The 18,422-nt window shown below is 45.0% G+C and overlaps 1 long non-coding RNA gene and 1 other non-coding gene across 2 annotated transcripts in view; one reads left to right on the plus strand and one right to left on the minus strand.

The window, feature by feature from the left end:
• The window catches only part of LOC119124946, a 42,787-nt gene that overhangs the window by 610 nt on the left and 23,755 nt on the right, over positions 1 to 18,422 (minus strand). The gene's annotated exons all lie outside the window — the stretch shown is intronic.
• On the plus strand, positions 8,920 to 9,006 carry trnay-gua. The gene is given in 2 exon segments: positions 8,920 to 8,956; positions 8,971 to 9,006. It is a non-coding gene; the product is annotated as a tRNA-Tyr (tRNA).

Here is an 18,422-nt window from a genome sequence, read left to right on the forward strand (position 1 = left end):
ACACGTAGCATTCAACAGGTCATACTTGTAAGTTTACACTAAAATGAAAGAAGCCAAATGCGCAGCGAGCGCGTGACGCATCAATCAGCAACGAGAGTGATCAAATTGATCGTTTTTTTGGATAACCGTGGCCGCTTTTCGACCTACTGATTTGATTGTGGTCACTTTTGTATCCAAACTATAATAGAAATGGGATGTACGTAGCATTATGTCAAATAGTAACTATTTCTTACAATGCAAAAGATGAACATCTTGTTACATATGTATGACAAAATGTTAAAACGTTTATTGTTTGTAAATTGTATCTTTTTTTTTGTATGACAGTTAAGAATGGTAATTAAAACATTGCCAGGCTAGTTTACAATGTTGACAATTTGCTTTAAGGATATTTTTTTTTTTAATTTCATTTGTTTTTTATGGGGATTTGATTTTTTTGTAATTCTGACGCATCCCAGAGAGGATCGCGTCGGGCCTCGGAGTCGACACGGCATCTTCCTTTAAGTGGCGTTTATTGACATATTTGCGTCCACGCATGCCCAGTGGCATTATGGTAATCATCCATAGCATTGCTCCAATGGCTTTGACTGTGTGACATGATCAAAACGGAGACTTTTGATGGCAAGAGTGACTTTGTCGGCTCTATGCAGCCATAAGCCGCCGGGGCTTGTTCTGATTTCCAACACAAAGCGCTCTCGGGCTTCTTTCTTTGCTTTTTGTTGCCATATGGCAAATCCATGTAGACATAGCCAAGACCCATTCAGTCAGCCGCAGAATGTCCCGCATCAGAGAACAAAAGACACTTTGTCCACCCGCTCCATTGATACCAATGGCCGAAAAAAATATTATAATTAATCTATGGCTATATCCAGCTAATTAACGCCCATATGCCCGCGGGGAGCCGCGGGGGTCATTGAGTGGACTTTTAAAATCTCAATAGTTTACATGTTAAAGACAACAGCTGTTCATGTGTTACTTTAATGAAGTCCCCTCTGTGCTGGAGACGGGACACATTTGGGGGGCTGGGGTGCCTCCCCCTTGGGGTTAAAGGGGGTCACCTTACACTTTTTCTCTCTTCAGCTGTGCAACCCCATAAAGCACAATGGTAAAGATGCCATCCATCCATCCATCCATCCATCCATCCATCCATCCATCCATCCATCCATCCATCCATCCATCCATCCATCCATCCATCCATCCATCCATCCATCCATCCATCCATCCATCCATCCATCCATCCAATTTTTCATCCATCTTAATATGGGCTCTCTCTGTCCAGGAAGTGGCTGTTATGACTCAATTTGGACCACTTTGATGGCCACAAAGGGAGGAGATGGCAGTTCTTGTCTCGGCCTCACTAACAAGCCTTCAATGGAATATAATGACACAAGCAGCTGCCGATGTGGCGCTGGGGGGGAACGCGCTTATGAGACCCTCGCCGTGTCCCGTACGACCTTTGAACGCAACGCCGACATCTCGCCTTTGGATGTGTTACCGCGTCGCGACATTCCTTCAATGGGATCGTTTAGGGAGTCACAAGCACAAGAGCGTTTCCATCCGTGGCATTGACTCCAAATAAAGTTCCGCTGTTCTTGTGGGCCATTAACGTGATTGTGAACAGTTTTGAGAGGGTGTGCACACTTTTGCAACCACATTATTTCTGCCATTTATTTTCACTACTCCTCTCTCTAAATATTTATTTTCAGCTAAGTTGTACAGGTTACAGGTTACATTACTGGTAGAAATTCTTTGGAATTAATTTATGTTGCAAATACAAAAACCGGGCATTTGAACAGGGGTGTGTAGACTTTTGTCAAACGATGATGTAATATTCAATTCATATTATTAAACAACAATGAAGAGAGCAATACACTTGTAACTGGTTTCCATTCTAGCAGGATTGTGAGCATAAAATCGGATCCATCTGTCATGTTTATTCCCTTCATGAAGGTTTGCAAGTCAGCAACCAAAGCCAATCCAACCCGTGCGGCATAAAAAAAAACAACTGTCATTTTCGAGCAAAAAAACTTTGAGTCACATCCTCCTCCACCCGACGGCAGCACACAATTAGCGAGGCCCTGTGCAATTAAATGCAGAAAGGAGGCAAACGGGGCCAGAGAATTAGCATTTTCCATGACCATCTGGCATGGGCGCAGGCGAGCGGCAACAAAGGCGAGCTGCGCGGAGACGAGAGGCGAGTGTGCCATCGCATTGACCTGCAAATGAGGCTTTGTCACAGAGTTAAAGCTCCCTGACCCCCCTTTTACACCCACACCTTCTTTTTTGGAAAGCCCCGGCGTGATGAATGGGATGCTAAATTTAGCCCGGTGTTTGTTTTCAATGTGCCGACCAGACACCATTGGACACTTTCAGTTGGGCTAAGATTAATCTGTCTGTACTTTTGCATCCGTCTAGTTAGTTAGTGTCATCCTTTTTTTTTTTTTTTTGGAGGGGGGGGGGGTCTTCTTTCAAAATTTAAGCTTGAAATACAAGGGCTGAAATTGTGTGTTTACAAAAGTCATAAAGTTGAAATGTTACATTTAACCGAGGTTTTAGCGGACTATAAATGTTTGCTTGATTGGGATTTGGAGCCTGAGGTGAGACACGTGCACATGCACACACACACATACACACACACGCACGCACATAAGCGCACACAAGGCACCACGTGATCGAATGCTCGAACAAATGAGAGAAGTGTGTCTATCTTGGATAAATCAACACTCATTTTGAGAAGGGCCCCTACGAAAAAAAGCTTCAATAAAACTTGAGCGCTTGTATACAATTTATTTTATCATCATTTATTATAATTTTTTTAACAGTAGTAGTACAATTTATTTTATTATTTTTTATTATATTAACAGTAGTAGCAATTTATATCATTAAGATAAACCATACACGATTAAACAAGTAATAGAAAATTTATTTTGATATTCTGTATTTTTATCAGTAATTTTATTGCCGGTCTCTATTATTTAAGTTCCCGTAATAATGCGCAACATTTATAAGACGGTGTAATGCTGTTGAGCTTCTGAGATGACAAAATGTATTGCATTTAATCATACACATTATTTTATAACTATTGCTTGTTTTTAGTTAAATTATTATAATAATAAAAAATGTAGTTTAAAAATAAAATAAAACAGATTTGCACACGTGCAGCTTCCACGTAATTTCGCCTCTCTTTCCATTTTCAGACTGGCCACGACAATACCAATTTTCCCTTTTCTCCCCCTTACATCCACTTTGTATTCATGCCGGCGTCGGACAAAAGGGGCCTGCGGGCGGCTTCGTCCACGCAGGAGGCGGCATGACAGGCAACTTGTGGCTGCTTTACAAAATATCTTCCTTTATGTCTTCTTTATTTTTGCATCTCTACTTTGGCGTGGAAGGAGGAGGAAGGGAGGGAGGGAGTTCCTCCCACTTTCTCCTCATCTAATTCATTTTGCTCTCGAGAAGATAGCGTCATACACAGAGATGGCCGTTATTTATTTATTTAAATTATCGGATGTTTAAAAACTATTTTTGGGTTGCAAAGTGGTTTCTAATTTTGTTGCCAAATCACCAAAATATTAGGAAGAGGTCTCAGAGTCTCCATGCACTAAATATAACCAGATAGTCAAGGTGTACCTAATAAAGTGTCGAGTTGGCCTCAATATTTTGGAGTTGTAACTTGACTTTGTTGAATTTAAATTTTGGAAAACTTAGAGGAAAGTTTAGAGGTGCTTCAAATGAGTGACTCCTTCAAGTAAGATGAACATTTGTGCCAATTAGAAGCGCGTGAAGCGAGCAGCGTCCTCTCAATGGAATGCTCTGTTTCTCCACTTGAGAAGGTTTAAAGGTCACGCGGGTGATTTGGCGGCCAAAGTTAAGGCACATGATCTTTGCTGGAGGAATCTCCGAGACAACAAAGGAAAGAAATTCGTTTTTTTTCTGGCTCGTAAGTCAAGGTCCAATTACACTAGTTGTACCTTAACTTACGAGCTGAAAAAAAAAAACTACATTTTTTGGGTGATTTTAATATTGAAAAATAACATCGTACTGAATAAAACAATAAATTAGTATTTTAATTAAGTTCTGTAGTATTGGTGTGTGCTGTAAAGGGGTGTGGCCTAATGAGCTGGTTGGTTCGTCTCCATGTGAGCTTGTGAGTGTGAGTTGTGGCCTACAGCAGCTTCTTTACAGTGTTGTCATTTTTGTTAACTGAAGTGTAATGGCACCTGTGGTCGCTTTCCGTAAAACCTGACACAGGATCTGTTTTACTTTCTGCAACCAAATTTGACAAAGGCTTCTTTAACAACATCAATGGTGACACGTGAGCCGCCACTTAAACAACATCCAACATGCCAGCTGTCTCCGATTCCTCTTTGTTTTCCTGTGCGGTTGACCCCCTCCCACCCCACCCAAACGTCCCTCATACACAAAATGGCCACCGATATGCCAGCGACAACATATGGCGTGCCGGAGACACAATGAGCTTTTGAATTCCCACAGATGAGAATTCCACAATGAAGCTGTGAGATGGTCGAACGCCTTCACAGCAGTGAGGGGAAAAGTTGTACAGGAACTTTACAATCAATATATTGATCAATCGGGGGCTTGGGCTCTTATTTCCGGAATCCTGACGCTCCTGAGATGCCACCTACGTGATTGTCATCCGGCCTCAACGTTAGTCAGCCCAGCGAACAAGCTCCTGGGGATCCTTTGGAGTCCGGCGCATACTGTACTCATCAAAAGCTCATAACCCGACCGGACGAGCATACGCGGACTCTGCAGGAAAGCAGGGGGGCCATTGTGGCGACAGATAGCGCCATGACACTTGAGGAATGAGATCTTACTCCGGCCCAGTGCCAGTCCTGACCGCCTCCATTCTTCCTTTTGTCCGGAGCCCTTTCAGCCCCTCGGAGGAAAACCTGTTCCCCTTCACTTCCTGCCTCGCACGGGGATGTAAGGCTTCTGTTGGGCATTCGCCGCCTGGGTTTTTATCTCGTCTATCCATCCAGCCATCCATCGGCGCCTCCTTCTTCTCCACCCGTCTTCTTCTGGCTCCCTCGATCATCTCGCCTGATACAAGTTGGGGTGGAGGCCTCGCAGGTGGCGTTTCAGGCCTGGCCACACAGCTATGGGTGCACTGACTTGCACTAACGCTATTCACGCCTCACTTTTGCGGGCCAGCTCTTATGAAAAGGGGCGGCGCGGCAGCCTTTATGAGATACTCCACAAAGGGTCATCATTCATCAGACAGCACAAAACTGAACAGCTTCGTCCTTACTGCCGGCGTCTTGTTTTTAACCTTGTTGACTTATCACCAAAATCTCGAGGAAAACCACGCCAGTCCACTGACCCTTTTGAAATATTTCATTAAAAAAAGAGAGTGCGGAATCTGACTGCCTGCACTTTGATCTAATCTACCAAATGCGCCACAATTTAGACCTGCTTTTAGCTGGTCTAAGATTTATTGTCAGGTGCGCTGGGGATGTGTCAAAGAAGTCATCGATGCGCCAAAACACCCAAAATGGCGCAGTGCCATCTGTTAAATTCCCAAACACGGTAAACTAGACTGACCCCGGCACGAGAAGGAAGCTGAGTGCAAATGTCTACGAAACCAGGGGCCTTAGTGTCAAGCGTCTCTCGCTGATATGAATTTATCAGGGAGCGCACAGGTCACCGGGCTGCCATCAATCTCCGCCTCTCCCCCGGCTGCTTCTTCTCACGGGGGCCTTTTGAGACCAGTTGGCAGCTCGCAACAATACCCAGAATGCTGCGGGCGTCTTGTCGCCCTGTCCTAATTTGTGGCCGCCGTCCCGGAGTTGAATTCAACCGCCGCTGGCTGCTTGACCTGCGGCTTTATGCTGGGGGATTAGCAACATCTTTGAGTCGCCATGCAGCGCGCAGCCAATGGGCTGATGGGCAGCCCGCAATTACACAGCGGGAAAGGGCCGCATGTGCGCACACACACACACAAAATTGTACATAGATGGCCGAGGAGGCGGTAAGGGCAGCTTTGATGAGGACTTAAGCGTCTGTGTGTGTTTTGGGGCGTCCACACTGCGCATTCAGCCGTCAATGCGGTCACAAAAATGCCACTGTACCCCGACGGGCGTGACACACTGTGTGCACAATACCGGACAGACATGAAACGGCCACGTCTACCAGGCAAATGGCATCGTAGGGGTTCAAAGTGACCCATGTCCCACAGTGTGTGGGCTTTGCAGGGACCAAAACACTCTTTGGCAACACTGAGTGGTGCATACTGTCCGGGATTGATGATAATTTGGCCTTTTGTATGTCATGGAAAGGTTGAAAATGGAGTGTGTGAGACCTGGCCACTTTATTAGGTACACCGGCGCAGCAAAATCTACTACATTAGTGAAATTGCAAGCAGCAACGACAAATATGGAAAATGATTGTCTTTCAAGATATAAGCTGATCGCGCTGTTTATTTATTTTTTAAGTTACGAGCACTAAATTTTGACAAACTTTAAGCACAAACTTGATATACTTATAGGAATTGGAAAAAAAAGACACTAAGGAGTTTAAATAATAATTTCCAGCCCAATTAAGTGAAAGTGGCTAATTTCCCAGAGCACACCTGTCGCTCTTTCACAGCACACTTTGTTGGCGATCGACAATATTCTTTTATGGCGAGGCTTGGCCGTTAGGAACACAGCGCACCGTGCGCGCACCATGAGCGCACCACTGCAACAATTACACTCAGTGAAGGACAGATGCACGGCCGCTTCCCCGTGAATGGGATGCGGGGTTCTCTAAAACTGTCCACACACGTGCGCACAATGGCTGAAAAGCTGCACGCAAAGCCGAATAACAACAGGCAGATCGCAGTCAAGCGCGCCTCGGAATTGGCAGCGTCAATGGACGGCGCACAAAGCCCCCCAGCCATGGGAAAAGGGCAAATTGGCAACGGCAACATGCTAGCCTGCCATCATCCTTTGCTGCCTCCCTATTGTTTCACAACAGATGCTATGTCCCATTAAGACGCCGTCAGCTGGGCAAGAATGCCACCAAATTTGTCCACAATGGGAGACAAAAAAGTGAGGAGAAAAAAAAAAACGCACAAAGGTGAACTCGAAAAGTCAGCGTCAGATGCGCTTCATGCATACGATGAAAACAAACATTTTAGTCGTAAAACAAACTCGCAATAACGATAGTTTTTTGCCAATTAATATCATACATGAGCATTCAAAGTGAGACATATTTTGGTACTACAAATAAATCTAAATCTAACTAAATACAAAAAATAAAAACAAATCCTTTTTGGAAAAAATAAGCACTAATCAAAACGCAACAAAATTCCTCTAAAAGAAAGTCAATACAAAACATATTTCCTTTTGTGGTATATTAGTGTGTTTGTCTGACGTTCTGTTTGAAAGTAAAGGTCATGCGGGAGTGACAAAGAGCATTGCGAAGCCTCGTTTTGTGACAATCGTTTACCCGCTGCCAAACCGCTGCTTGTTGTGCAAACAGAATCTCTTCCCCACAACACAAACACGTCCAACAGCCGAGCCAGCAAATGTACGACGTCCGCTACAATTACAATGATTCAATTAACCTCCGATGGTATCAATTTTTCACTATGGCGAAGATGAACACGCTTGTCAGCTGCAGGCCAGGCGCTCAGCAGGCCCAGATGGCGGCCAACTGCAGAACTGGCTTCTCTTTCCGAGGCCTCTATAGGAATGCTCGAAGGCCTCTCCAATTCCCAGTGGATGTCACCAAAAAGAGATGAGAGAGAGAAGACTGCCATCTGCTTCTAAATACTTCCTCGTTTCTCACTCCGTATCCCCAAATATTTTTGCCGCCCCCCCGGTGAAGGCGGGCAATGGTTGCCGAGGTGAGGCTTTAGAACAAAAAAATGAGCCTGAGAATTACGACGGATAAAAAGCTGCTTTGGAGAATCAGCATTTATTGATTGGTGAAGCAAAGGAATCTGCGTTTCATTCATTTTTTGTATTTTTAACTTGCAATCAAATAAAAAAGTGATTTTGAAACTAGAAAATGAGCCACAAGGCAGAAACTGACTTTAAATTTGATTGTTCATTGCCACATTTAGTCAACCAAGATATACAGTCAATACCAAAAGTCTACACACCCCTGTTCCAATGTCAGATTTTGGTTATGTAAACAAATGACACCCAACTTTCTATTTCATTTTTTTCAATACATTTTGAGAAAAGAAGTAAAAATAAACAAGAGAAATTGTTACGCGTGTGCGCACAGCCTCTCAAATCAGCAAGTGCAAATGTTTCAAAACAATTGCACAGACACACACTCTTGTAGGAAATCTTCCCTAAAGTGTGTAAACCATCACATCTTCAAATTTTCTATTTTTCGCCTCCTGAAGACCTGTCTGTAAATAATATGGCCGTTTTGCAGCGTGAAAGGCAACTGTGGATTTTCAAAGGGAGGCGCGGCTGGTGGCCCTCAGTGAGGAGAAGTGTGTGCATCTTTGTGTGTGTGAGTGTGTGTGTGTGTTTTGCATCAGGCCAACAAGAGTTTTACTGTCGGTTCAAGTATGCCCCCATGTGACCGTTGTGAGAAGTCGTGGCGTGGCCAGGGGACGACACTTACTTCACATGAACTACCCTTCATGAATATCATTACCCGGTTAACTAATAGTTAATTGTTTTGTTACTGTGACTCAAATGAGGCAGTACTAAAGAAAATGGATGGATATGCTGGACAATTAATGTTTGGAAGGATGAAATCAGACTGTAGTGTATCATCACGTACTGTAAAAAAATAAAAATAAATAAAAAAGTCGTTAGAGCGAAAGACTAGAGTGGCTCCTGCTGAGATGCTGTTGTGGGAAAGAGAAAGCTCATGCCGGGTTCTAAACTGGGTCAATTGAACTTTGAGCCAAAAAAAGCTAAAACGGTAAACAGTGCTCTCCCCATCACAAAGCCTTCGATAGCTCAGTTGGTAGAGCGGAGGACTGTAGAGGCCCCTGCTGGAATCCTTAGGTCGCTGGTTCAAATCCGGCTCGAAGGAAAATATTTTATGTAACGATTGACGCAAAGTTAAAAAATTGTGCATTGCGGGCTCGCTTAGAAAACTGCTGACACAAAGCTCCGCTAGTTTTTATCTAGCGCGAAAGAGGCGAGTCTGACTGGGCTCCAAAGCGGGTCACATGGTGCCGTTTTGTCCTCAAAACAACTGAAATGGTAAACTTTGCATTCAAATCAGAATTGGATGAAACAAAAAAAGAAAATCAGGCTGAACATTCCAACCAGGAGAGTATGAAACATTGTAAATTACAATGAATAGCGTTCTTGGTTTGCCAAAGAACCACTCAGTACTTAAAAATGAAATTACTTTGTTAAGAAATTTAGACCATCAGAGCACCGAAATTGAAAGGAGGCATGTTGACACAATCGACACACACACACCATCCTTATCCGCCTTAGTCATCTGCTGTCAGACAGCGGTCAAAATAAGATGAGCCCAATTCTTTGAGCAGTCCAAATAGAATTTTTACTCAGCTAAAAATGTGGAAGATGTCGCCTCGAAGGGATGCTGCAGCAAGAGATGTGTTTTCCTTTTGTCAAGACATACAAATCAGATGCTTTGTTTTGCCCTTTTTGTCAGAACGAGCCGCTTACACAACGGAGTGATAAGACGCGGAGGTAATCAGAAAGGCCATCCTTATCGTCGAGAAGAAGACATCAAAACCCAGCGCAAATGTTTACGACGTAGCGCCGGAAGTATGTCTTGTATCTGCTTCCTTCCTGTCGCGTTAATCTCCCAAATCGCTTTTCCTGTTGCCAACTTGCACCTCACCACAAAAAAAACGAGGGGGTTCATGAGAATGACATGAAATGTGTCACAATCATTTTTTTGTTTCTGGCATTTCAAAAATGTTTACCAGATTAAGCTAGCTGGGTTTCGGGACACAATCACGATTTTGTAGATCAGCAAATAAATGGCAACGACCGCATCTGCGAGGAATAAACTTGGGGCCCTTTTTTTTGCATTTGCAACTTTTAGCCGAAGCGTCTCGTGCCTCAAGATGCTTGTTGTGTAAACTTTATCAAAGTGACTTTGATCCGTCAGCGGCGCCACATCTGGGCCCGTTCGCCTTGTCACATGTGGCTCCCCACGAGCAGCCCTCGACAAGGACGGACATAAAAAGAACAGACGGAGACGGTAAAGTCACTACACAGCCGCCTCGGCAACATTTGTCGCGATCAAACACGTGCGGACCTTTTTGGGCTTTGGGTGTCGGTGAAAATTTGCGGCTTGGTTGCTCGTAAGTTTTTGTGACTACAACCTAGGCTAGCTTGATGACGCTAAAGTGCCAACTTATGACGCACAAGTGTTGAACAGAAGATCGCAGACTGTTGTAAAGAGGAGACAGTGCGCTCCAAAAGTATTGGAACAGCATCTTGAATTTCTTTGTTTTTGAGTTTAAGTTGAATAAGAAACAAAGTTGAGAATTTCAGATTTGACTTCAAGGTATTTCCATGTTGATATGCCCCCCCCCTCCATTTATTTGTACATGGTGCAGCCCATATTGCTCAAGAGCGCGGTGCGTTCAAGCTCGCCTGGAATGAAAACACCGCCGACCCAAAGCGGGACACGATCAAGATGAATGTGGCATCGAACTGCAGCTTTTTTCTTTGGAAGAAAAAGATTCATTTCGATTTTTTCCTTTTCACTCATCTCTATCCATTTGTTGCCCAAACCGAGAGAAAAATATTTCAAAACATTACAAAGAGCAGATTGACATTACAGAAAAACAGTAACATTTCAAAGATGTCATGTTTTGGATAAATTGGATATTGACCTCAAATGAAATGTTTCCTCGCTAATGTCACCTTCATTTCTGTATTTCTGATCGCATCAATTCTTTGTTTTCATTTCCCTGTTGACTTCCAATTTACTTGCCTCCTCCTCGTCCTCATTGTGGCACTGGCAAGTCAAGGACGGTCAGCCCGTTATTTCAACAGCACTTTTTGGCTAGCTCGGCCTACCGCCCTCCCTCCCCTGTGCACACGACATCCTTCCCTGCTCTAGCGTCTCTTTCGGGTCACTTTCGCTCTTTTCCATTTCTTATTATAAACAGCTGAGAGAAAGAAGCCGAGGGGTCCTTTGGAAGCGGGCCAGAGCAAACACTGATATCCAAAAATCCTTCCCAAAAAACACACTCCTCCTCCTCCTCCATGCGTAACTCCCTCCTCTGGTACTTGTCCACGTCCAAACACACACTCGCACAGGCACGCACACACACATTTCAGCCCACTGAGAGTCGCGAATCTAAATTTAAGAAAAAAGAAAAAAATCGGATGGCGCAATCCTGAAAGTGTTTCTTATCATGTATCAAAAGCATTTGTGGGTCAAATGTGATTTTCCTCTTGAAACATTCTTGCTGAAATACTTGGCAGGCTAGAAATAGATGGCGTCCAAGTAACAATCAAATCCTTTGTCATATTTATTCTCCACTAAGTGCTGCAACGTGTCGATTGCGCAATTACTTCACACTTTTTTGTGTGTGTGCGTTTACTGTTGCGAAGAAAATCCATCCATCCATCCAAAACATAAACTTTTGTGAAGTGGTCAAGCACCTCCGCACACCTTCGATGACATCATCAGCGACACTGACGACCGATTCCGACGACTAACTCAAGAGTGGCTCGCACATGTCTCAGGATTGTAACCTTCCATTGTTTCCACACGCACACATGCTGACAGCTCGTCAATGAGCGGCAATAAAGGTGCCGTGTAAACACATCTGTTGGCGCTGAGTTAGCAGACAGTAAAAGGTCCGCTTGTAAAAAGCGCCGCCCGTCGGGTCCCGGCACAGAGCGGCCATTATCAGCACACTCGTCCTCGCTCCTTCTGCACAGCTGCCCGCCGGCGCCGTGTTTGCTCGTTTGCCATCTTTTGTGCAAGCCTTGTTTGAGGGATGCGCGGGCGAGGAGGTCCGCTCACGACGCTGTGCGTGTTTTATCACCCCGGCTTTATCTTAGCGCCTTAAAACACCGGCAATAATTGGAGTCGTACAAAGCGGCCATTATTTGCGAGACCTGTTTCTGTATTACGGCAAAGTTAAGCATTGGTTCATTCGTGCGCTGTAGCGCGAGCCCCCCGGTGACCAATCAGAACCGGGTGCGCTAATCAGCCCAAAAGCTTGTCTAGTTTCTGTCCGGTTCGACGACACACGACATTTCCAAGCCCTATTGGAAATGCAAAAATCATCTGCTCTCATGGAGCGCATCTGGATGACGCTCGAAACAGATGGGAGGGGGCGAGGAGGGCCGTATCATTACCACGGGCACCTGATGAGATGACACCAATAGACGCCATGAAAACATTCAATGGCGGTCATCAAATGAGACTCATTCATTTATTGCAATGACATATATTAAGCAGACTTAAACTGAAGTCAACCCACTTTTGGAAAATATTCCTTAGCAACTGCTCTCACTCAATTTCTCCTTTGGGAAAATTTGGAGTGCTCAACGCTGCAAGAACCAAAATGGAAGCAATGGGACAAGTACAGACTTCTTCTTCTTCTAATTAAACCTCGGCAAACTGTCAAATCAGCACACCGCAGGCTACTGCTAGATGAGGTGAGCGTGTGTGTGTGTGCGTGTGTATGTGTCAACCACACTGCACGCCAGTTTGGCAACCCGCGGTATCATTTTCAATGAAAGTAGTGAGCAACAACGCTGACGTGATCTTTCGCTGAAATGACGCGGTGGAAGCGACAGCAAACCGTTTTTTGTTGTTTCGATTTGTGAACTTTGCAGATGAATGTAAAAAAAACTGGATATTTTTAGTCTTAATATTGGACCACAACGGACCCGGTTGCAGCTGCACTCGGTTAAATCCTGACCACTTGCTGCCATTTTTGGATTATCACCCTCCTAAACAGCTGCAAAGGCTAATTAGACGGGCACGGAGGAATAAAATACAACACTCACAAAGCCACGTGGACAAAATTTAAGTCCCTAATAAATGCATACACCCTCCGGTGCACACACACAAATACAAATGGGCACGCTTTTGGCGAGGACCACCCAAGAAAGCTTTGAAAACGATGAAAATTCCTCCCACGGCTGGTTGTGCACAGCGGGTGGAGGCGACTACAAGGATGGAGGCTGGCTGCCTCGCATCACACCTGCTCGCAATATTTGCTGCCCATCATGCATGTAAATATTGACCTACGGACAAAAGTAGTACCATGACGCTCTCATCGATACCCAGAGAGCCAGTCAACATTTTAGAGGCCATTATCATCATTTAAATGGATTTCCCGGACCCCGAAAGACATATTGGACCCCCCCCCCACACACACCTAGACCTGCCTTGAAATTCACACACAATGAACACATATCTTGCACGAGTCCACGCCGGGCCTGCATATACAAACAGCTCAATTTAGCTGTGGCTAGCCTCAAGACCCCCCCTCCCACCCTGAGAGAATTAATAGGTAGGGGGGGGGCGGACACAGGCATCGCCTTGTCTCCGTCTGGCAGACTCTACACCCCCCCCCACACACACACATATTAAGACCCAGTCAGGGCTCCACACAGGCTACGTTATACTAAGAATAGACTAACCACACCTTGAGCTCGTGATTTGACCGGGAGGCAGCCCACCCTCCACTTTTAGAAGCGGTCGGCGCATATAAACACACTGAGCTATTTCCAGCAGTCCTTGTTGACGGGAAAAGGCCGCCGGTGACAAATTTGTATGAATAAAATCGATTTCAAATAGAAATGAACCTTTTTTCGAAAGACATGAGCTTAAGTTAGCAGCAATCGGGGTGGCGTGATGCGCTTGTGTGCTGTGGCAAATCATCGCGATGGCCTTGGGGAAATGAAATGACAAATCTGCGGGCTGAACTTCATCAATCCCTACTTTGGAACCCTCATTTGAACCATAACTATCGTCTTAACCCTACTAACCCAAAGTCTCGATCAAAATAAATCAAGCGGAAGGGCGGGATTATTGCGGGACTCCCGGGTCAAGATGGTACCTGCTCTGAATAATCCAGATTTTCCAAGTCCAGGCTCCAATTTGTTTTATATATCTATGCTCACGTCCGTCTGATTGGTGCCTGAAACTAAAGAATTATTTTTGACACCCTGTATAGTGTGTATTTATTGACGTACGGTATTCTTGAATAAATTTAAAAAAAAATTATGTTACAAATAATTTCTTTTTTAATTAAAAATAAATAAATTATGTGATTTTTTTAAATTCTTTGATATAATCATCTTTGGCATCACTTTGGACAGTGGATGTATTTAAAGAAACTGGCTGAGCCTTTTAGGGAAAATGTCATCAGAATTTACAGAATTTAATCAGTGACTAACACCTCCCACACTCGAGCTTTTTTTTTTTTGGTCTTTCAGCCCATAACACAAGGTCGAGTCACTTAAAAGTTTTCAAGCATCGTTAACAATGTCACGACCCCAGACGACAATGAGAACAAATGACGCAGTGTGTCGTCGGGCAGCTGGAGGACTCGGCGGCTGAGTCACCGCAACCCCGACTAGCAAATAAACACCATGGCGGCTCAACTTCACCTGGGACCAAAACCAACACGGATTCATCCTGCTATCTGCACACCCCAAAAATCTACTAGCAAGAAATTCAATGATGTCATTTCGTTCCCAGCCACACTCCCACACTTAACAACCTCCTGAAATTTGGACAGCGGCGGGTGGGCTGCCGACGCCCTCCAGTCTGCGGATTCGCATGTCGCCGACCCCCCCCCCCCTCTAGTTGAGAGACAAAACTCATTTAGGTAAGCCTCAATGAAACAGTCGCTCCCGTTTGGTCAAGTCGTTCATTGCCGCCTATCAGTTTTTATTTAGTGCTCAGAACATGCGTCAGACTTTTATTACGTTCATATTTTTCGTTTCATTTGTGCTTACAAAGAGCATTTTGGGGCCAAAAAGAAATTCACCATAATGCCCACAAGGGGAGCAGCTAAACACAAAGTCAACCGGCACTATCTTTTCATTTATTCCTTTTATGAGCCACTGAATGTGAAGCGAGTCAGGCCAATGATGTCATCGACTCTCATCAACTTAGCGTGGGCAATAAAAGCGTGGTCAAGCGACCCCTACTGACACCGGACGACACATTTGCGATGGAACAAAAGCCGACCCCACCGAACGGAGGCTCAGTGTTTCCTCCCGCGGTGAATCACGCCGGATCCGTTCATGTGGGCGGGCGGGTTTCTGTCAGCCTCCATCGCCACAGGCTCTCAGGGCAAAGGCCAGCCTGACGATGACTTTGTGTGTGTCTGGAGATGAGGGTGCAGCACTCAGCAGGTGTGCCAGTGGGAGGATTTACGTCGACCGGTGGCGGCGGCTTATGTGGTGCGTGAAAAGCGTGTGTCATATGCGCCAATCGCTTTCTCTTTCCTCCGGTCCAAAGACAAAACTAGAATCTCAAAGCCTCAAGTGCCGAAATATAAAAATGGCACGTATTCCTGCTTGGTGAATATTTTTTGTGCAACTAAAGCACATTTGGGTCACATGACTGCTTGCAGTGAGACGTGAGTGGGACAATCCTCCTAAGCAGGGGTGTTAACAAAAAAATAAAATAAAAAAAACAACAACGTACTGACAGGGCTGGCGTGTTGTAATTGCACTCTGCTGCAAGTTTTGGACACAAAGTAAATACGAGCATCAGTCTTGGCTGTCACTACTGCACCACTTAGGCTGCAACTGCTTAGATAACATCTATGTGTGTGTGTGTGTGTGTTTGTGTGTGTGTGTAAAGAGTAGGGGAGGGGGGTGAGTAGACCGTACGGCAGCGTTATCTCAAATACTGAAAGAGAGCCAAGGACAGATACGTGTGCGAGGGAGGAAAGAATTCTTATTTTGGCAAGTGTCGGCTCCCCCCTTCTGAAAAAACAAAAAAAGCACAGTTCTTTAACCTGCACATGTGGGAGGAAGTCACAAGTCTTAACCTCTCAGTTTTTGGCAAGGAGCAAGTTAGCGTGGTGAGCAAGTCACAGCTTGTGAGTCTGTGAAGAGAAGATTGAGGTTTTGCGTGCTTTTTTTTTTTTTTAATAGAACTCAACACCACAATGTCATCGGGTCTAAAATCTTGCCAAGCTTCAATGTGATACAATTGTAGCAGGTTAAAATAATACAAGATGTTGATGACCCAAACACAGGGAAGAAGTGGTAACTAATGAGAGATACTAATTAAAAGGCGGCTTTAGTAGCCACCATCTGGATCAATGTCCAGAGAGCCTTGTCATTACACAACTTCGACTAAATGGCACCCGCACCTCCGGCACAAATCAGGAAGGGATGGCGGGGTCATATTGGGAAGTCCAAACCGCCCTCTGATGCTCACCGAACGCTTGTAATCAAAGGAAGCGGCATGAAAGAGAAGCAATTCACGATGCTTCTCTTTGGTGTGAAGCTTTAAAGTCATAAGCGAGGGGAAATCCATCACTCGGAACAAATCGCAAATCCACTCTAAAGAGTCTGTCACTTCTAAGTGTACTTTTGTGCGGTTACGTCAATTGAGGTCTTTATTTTGGATCAAGTTTACGGGGGCCAAACGGCATCAGAAGGAAGAAGAGGGGGTGGAGAAGTCAGCCAGGCGGGACGCCGTCGCGCTTCCTCCAGCCAACGTGGCATCATTGGCCACCAAATGATGACTCAACGCAAATTATAGTGGCGCTAATCGCATGCAGATCGCCACACATGTCTGCAGACTAACGCTTAGACCACTGGAGCCGGATTGGAAGCCTCCCCAGACTGATTTGCCCGGAGGCTTGAATGTGCCCTTCATGTTCCTCCAGACCTACCCTCCCCAAAAAACAGCAATTTGGTTCCTTTGAGGTTCCTTTGGCTTTCATGAAGGATATTTGCCATGCACGAAGCGAGCTAGCTTTAAGTCCCGCTCCGTTTTTTTTCAGTGTACTGCTATTTCTATTGATATCATACGTGACAGTAAGTTCAAACCGACGTATGCTAATATGCTAATGAGCTAACGATATGTTGCCGTTTCATTTAGCGTGAAACAAAAATGTTCATTCCGCGGAAAATGTTCAGCACAAAATGGATTCAGGTAGCGTCTCAAATAGCCTCCGAGTACAAACATTTGTTTTGGATTAAGAGGCCAATAAAACAGTAGCTTTAAAAGTGCTGGTGCAGCGAGGCCTCTGTCCCCCTCTCATTAAAATAATGTGCTGAATTTGGGCTGTAAAAACAAATGCAGCAATTGCCGACATGAGGACTCAATTACAAGAACAACTTGAGCGAGGGGGGGGGGGGGGGGGGGGGGGTATGAGTTTTTTCCAGTGTGCGTGCCAGTGCCTTTTTTTTTTTTTTACAGCTATCGTTTGATAAATGGCTTGTCAACTGTGCGCACTGTAAGATTGTGTCTATTCAATTATCTCTGCTCTGATTTGTACTTCACGGGCTGTAAACTGTATTTGCTGAATAGGAATACTTATTCCAGAAGCGGGCAAGCTTGGCTCAACTCAGCTCTGCTTGGCTCGACTGGACTCGGTTTTGGGGCCGTTTCAAAATTGTAATTTTGGAACCTGACAAAACCGCGGCACATCCAACACATCCGTCAAAACAAGGCACAGTCAAAGACAAACACATATGTCATTTTGTCATAAACTAAAAAGCTTTCGGTCTGACAGATCTGTGTGACCAAACGCATTATTTTACCAATTACTGATTTTTGCCGACAGCTCAAAACAATGCCATTGTTTAATTTGACACACGACTCATCACAAAAGTTATGTTCCAGACCACCCTGATCTATCCATCCATCCATTTTCTGTACCGCTTAGTCCCCACGGGGGTCGCGGGCGTGCTGGAGCCTATCCCAGCCGTCATCGGGCAGTAGGCGGGGGACACCCTGAACCGGTTGCCAGCCAATCGCAGGGCACACAGAGACAAACAACCATACGCACTCACACCTAGGGACAATTTGGAGTGCCCAATCGGCCTACCAAGCATGTTTTTGGGATGTGGGAGGAAACCGGAGTGCCCGGAGAAAACCCACGCGGGCCCGGGGAGAACATGCAAACTCCACACAGGGAGGGCCGGAGGTGGAATCGAACCCGCACCCTCCTAACTGTGAGGCGGACGTGCTACCCAGTGCGCCACCGAGCCGCCCACCCTGATCTAGAAATACACAATTTAATTGCGCTTTCTGTTTCTTTTTTTAATCATAAAATTGCAAAATGAAACTACAGCCTTTTCCTGTTTCGTTCTTCTTTTAAACACCATCTCAAACTAAACAAGTGTGCTGCCATCGTGTGGTCGTAGTCAAATTACAGCCAATATGAACAAAATTTACAGTAGACTAAAACTGTTATTAACTGTACCCCCAAAAAATTGCAAAACCTGAGACCAGGATGGAGGCGGGGTTAGCGTATTTGTAACCGAGCCATTAAAAAGTCACTT

This window comes from Syngnathus acus, chromosome 6 (assembly GCF_901709675.1).
Source record: "Syngnathus acus chromosome 6, fSynAcu1.2, whole genome shotgun sequence".
In the NCBI taxonomy this organism is placed as follows: Eukaryota; Metazoa; Chordata; class Actinopteri; order Syngnathiformes; family Syngnathidae; genus Syngnathus; species Syngnathus acus.